Source organism: Anopheles moucheti (genome assembly GCF_943734755.1).
Source record: "Anopheles moucheti chromosome X unlocalized genomic scaffold, idAnoMoucSN_F20_07 X_unloc_3, whole genome shotgun sequence".
Lineage (NCBI taxonomy): Eukaryota > Metazoa > Arthropoda > Insecta > Diptera > Culicidae > Anopheles > Anopheles moucheti.
In genome coordinates this window covers 222,501-227,500 of record NW_026453537.1, presented here as the reverse complement: position 1 = coordinate 227,500, position 5,000 = coordinate 222,501, and positions in this window count along the sequence as shown.

The following is a 5,000-nucleotide window of genomic DNA, read 5'->3' as shown; positions in this document are numbered from 1 at the left end:
AGCAGCAGCAGCAACAGCTGCCACAACTACGAGCGGGTGCGGCGACGGCTACGGTGGTGCCGTCTCCGGACCAGGAAGGCGGCTCCTGGGCCGAGGTGGTGCGCCGTAAGCCGCCACGCCAACAGTCGGCTCAGCAGCAACAGCAGCAGTGGCCGCAGCAACGTCCGCAGCAACAGCAGCATCGTCCGCAGCAGACGAACGGACAGCGCGTGGCTGGACAGAACCAGCAACAGTGGCAGTTGAAGGGCCAGCTGTTGCACAAGCAGAGCCAGCAGCAGCCACGTAATATGCCAGCAGTGGCAAAGAAGTCACGCAAGCGGCCTGACTCAATAGAGGTGACGCCAGCGGAGGGTGTCAGCTACCTGGATATGTACAAGGTCATCCGTACAAGCGCCCAGCTCGACGGCCTACAGGACAAAATTGGCGTCGGAAAGCGGACGCCGAAGGACACTTTGCGGCTTCCGCTCAGCCGGGACGTCGATAGCGCGGAACTATGCCAACGCATCCGCGTGGCCATCGGGGACAAGGGAGCGGCGATCGTCCGCACTGAGATGGCCCAGGTCCTGGTCACTAACATAGACTCCCTGGCGAATGAGGACCAGCTGCGTCAGGCAATGCTGACGGCGCTGGGGAAGGAGCACGTTGAGGCCGCCATCGATATGTGGGCGCGACGGGATGGCACGAACCGTGCCCGCGTCACCATGCCACGGTCGGACGCGGAGCATCTGGCCGGGAAGCGCCTGCTCTTAGGTTACACCTCGTGCTGGGTGTGGGAGGTCCCGAAAGCGTCGCTGGCGGAGAAGCGGTGCTTCCGGTGCCTGGAGCGTGGCCACTTCGCCGGGCAGTGCTCGGGCGAGGACCGCAGCAAGATATGCATCCGGTGTGGCGCGGAAGGCCACAAGGCGGTTACTTGTAGCGGCCAAGTCCGATGTCTAAAGTGTGGCGGCCCGCACCCGATTGCCTCCGCCCTGTGCAAAAATACGGCCCGACGATGATTGAGGTGCTTCAAATCAACATTGGCAAGAGCAGGAGCGCCCAAGATCTTGCGCTCCAGCGTATGAGGGAGGAAGGAGCAGACGTTATGCTCGTGACGGAGCTATACGCAGTGCCGGCCAACAACGGCAATTGGGCGTCTGATGAGCAACTCAAGGCCGCGATTGTCACCAGCGGCCAACGGTTCCCCATCCAGCGGGTGAGGAGTGTACAGCATCCAGGCATAGTGGCAGCAGATGTAGCAGGTATAGTCTTTATCTGCTGCTACATTCCGCCATCTGTCGGGCTCCCGGACTTCGAGCGGCAGATGGACCGGCTGGAGGTTCTGGCGAGAGGTCACCCCCACGTCGTCCTGGCCGGTGACTTCAACGCGTGGCACGGGGCCTGGGGGAGCGAGCGTGCCAACCTTAAGGGTGAGGCGCTCCTCCAGACGGCAACGAGCATCGGGTTGGAGGTGCTCAACCGCGGAACGGAGCCGACTTTCCTGGGAAACGGTGTGGCCCGGCCCAGCAGGGTGGACGTCGCCTTCGCGAGTCCATCGCTCTGCCGACCGGATGGAGTAGCGGAGGTCATCAGCTCCTGGAGGACGCTAGACCGCTACTCTTATAGCGACCACCGCTATATCCGGTTTGCGGTCGGGCAACAGCCTCGTGCTGGCCAGCGGCCCGGACGGGGCATCCTGCGGCTGGAAGGCGTCGGAGTACGGGAGGCGGGTGTTCGCTGGCGAACTCGCCAGTTTTGCCCCCGTACTTTCGAAATGGCACTCGAGGCGACCCGTTTTGCCGATCGGGTGACCGATGCGGCAAGCCTGGGGATGGTGCTCGCAGAGGCCTGCGATGCCACCATGGCAAGGATCGGCCATTCTCAGCAGAGAAAGAGCGCGAATGTGTACTGGTGGACTCCGGCCATTGAGGAGCTGACCGAGCGCTGCCGGTTGGCCCGGGAAAGGCAGAGCACGGCCTTGGACGAGACAACTGTCGAGTTGGCATCGCAGGAGCACCAGGAGGCGCGTGCTGCCTTAAGGACGGCAATTAAGGCCAGCAAGCAGCGCCAGTTCGATGAGTGGCTGCAGGCCCTAGCCGCGGACGAGACGGGACAGTGGTTCCGGCAGGTCCTTCTGCGGTTTCGGGGCAGCTGGACGGCGCGTGAACGCGATCCAGCGGTGTTGCAGCGGATCGTCGAGGAGCTGTTTCCGGAGCATCCCCCGGTCGAGTGGCCGGACGTCGCGCCTTCGGAAGGGGACACTCCGGTCCGTCCGATCAGCTGCGCGGAGCTCCAGGCGATAGCGAGCGAGCTGCATCCGCGGAAAGCGCCTGGCCTGGATGGAGTGCCAAATGCTGCGGTGACGGTTGCCATCCGCAAGCATCCAGAGTCCTTCGTCGGGGTCTTCCAGAGCTGCCTGGACACGGGCGTCATTCCACGCGAGTGGAAGAGGCAAAAGCTGGTGCTGTTGCCTAAACCAGGTAAGCCACCGGGCGAAGCGTCGTCCTGTCGCCCGATCTGCCTGATCGACAACCCAGCGAAGGTGTTCGAGCGGACGGCACTCGACAGGCTTAATGAGCACCTCGAGGATCCGGAGTCGCCTCAGCTAGCGGAGAACCAGTTCGGATTCCGGAGACAGCGAAGCACCCTGCAGGCGATCCAGCTGGTGGTGGAGGCAGGCGAGCGCGCGATGTCCTTCGGCAGGACGAACCAGCGGGACAGGCGCTGCCTGCTGGTCGTGGCGTTGGATGTTAAGAACGCCTTCAACACTGCCAGCTGGCAGGCGATAGCGATGGCCCTGCGCGAGAAAGGGGTCCCAGCGCAGCTGCAACTCCTTCTCCGCGACTACTTTACCGACAGGGAGCTGGTGTACGACACCCATGACGGCCCGGTGTCACGTCGGGTAACGGCAGGCGTTCCACAGGGGTCAATCCTTGGCCCGACTCTGTGGAACGTCATGTACGACGGCGTTCTGCGAATCCAGCTCCCTGAAGGGGCCACCATCGTCGGTTTTGCTGACGACATCGCCATCCTGGCCGAGGGCCGCACACCGGAGGAGTCGGCGACGGTTGCCGAGACAGCGATTGAGGCGGTGATGGGGTGGCTTGAGGCACGTCATCTCAGTCTCGCCCCCCACAAGACCGAGGCGGTACTCATTTCGAGTCTGAGACGAGGACGACTGGAGGTTCCGGTACGCGTCGGTGAAGTGACCTGCACCACTGGGAGATCGATGCGCTATCTGGGGGTCCAGCTTCATGAGAAGCTATCGTGGAAACCGCACGTGGAAGCGGCCGCGGACAAGGCCCTCCGTGCGGTGGCGGTTGTCACCTCGGTGATGCGAAACCACAGCGGCCCGCAGGTGGCCAAGCGGCGATTGCTGGCAGGAGTTGCGGAGTCTGTCATTCGGTACGCCTCGCCCATCTGGGCTAAGGCGACCGATATGCAGTGGTGCCGCAGACGACTGGCCCAGGTGCAGAAGCCGCTGGCACGCGGGGTGTCGAGCTCGTTTCGCTCGGTGTCCTATGAGGTGTCGGTGGTGATGGCCGGTCTTGTACCCTACCGTCTAATTATCCAAGAGGACGCAAGGTGCCACAGCAGGCTGTCGGCTGAACCTGGCATCAGCAGGAAGGAGGCTCGAGCAATGGAGCGAGCGGCCACGATGATAGAGTGGCAGAACGCGTGGGACCGTGCGGCGGCAACACCATCGGCCAGCCGCTATCAGACGTGGGCACACAGCCTGATTCCCGACCTGCACCGGTGGACGGGACGTAAGCACGGGAAGGTGGACTTCCACCTTTCGCAGGTGCTCTCCGGACATGGATTTTTCCGAGAGTACCTGCATGTCTGCGGCTTCGCTTCGTCCCCGGAGTGTCCACGGTGCGTAGGGTCGGTGGAGTCGGTGGCCCACGTCTTGTTCGAGTGCCCCGTGTTCGAGGAGATCCGACGTGAGCTGTTGGGCTGGGGGACATCCGAATCGGTCCAGCTCAGCAACATGGCCGAGAAGCTGCTGGAGAGTGCGGAGTGGTGGGACCGCATTCAAAGGGCAGCGAAAAACATCACCACCGTGCTGCAACAGCTGTGGCGCGATGAGGAGGCCCTCGCCAGCGGTCGAGCGGAAGCGGCTTTCGCCGAGGACGAGGAAGTGGTCCTCGAAAGTGTGGCCGCACTCTTCGGCGAGGAAGTGGAAGACGTCTTCGTAGAAGACATCACGAGACGGGTAAATGAAACGCGAGCAGCGCGTCAACGGTCTGCCCGCAACAGACGGCTTCGCGGCAGGGCGGAGGATCGGGCGCGTGTGCGACTGGCTGCGGACGTCGCAGCAGCACTGGCCGCTCGAGATGACGAAGTACTGCGGGCTGCAGTAGAGGCGGAGCGAGCAGGCCTAGCTCCTCCTCCAATTCCCCGAAGAAGTAGGGGAGAACCACCTTCCCCTGAGACGATCAGAGTTCGCCACGAGAGGCGACTGTTTATGCAGCGAATGTGGAGAGCGCGGGTCCAACGGGAGGGCCCTTCGACAACGCGCCGTCGTCGGACCGCGCCTACGGAGGCGGATCTAATCCGGTCTCGGCGGAATAGACGAGAGAATGAAAGAAGACGTCGAGCTGCAGGTCGGCGATGGACAGCTGCGGAGGAGGCTTCCGCCAGCGAGGCGGAATGGTCCGATCGCTAGATTGCGAGCTAGCTTGAGAGCCTAAAGTGTTAAAATACGAGCGAGTCATGCGGACTCAGTTAGCGTACGCTTTCAATATGCGGGTAAAGGAAAGAGCAATTTAATAAAGAGATTGGGTAGGGACATCCGAAAGGGTTCATAATGACGCACGACAAATCCCTGGCGGGCGACGTCGTTCGTCAAGAGCGTGGGTTTACGCTATTGTTTTTAGAACATAATGTTTATGAACAATAAAACCTGCAATTGTTTAAAAAAAAAAAAAAACGAAGTGGAGCTTGCGGCTTAATTTGACTCAACACGGGAAAATTTACCAGGTCCGAACTTATCGAGGTAAGACAGATTGAGAGCTCTTTCT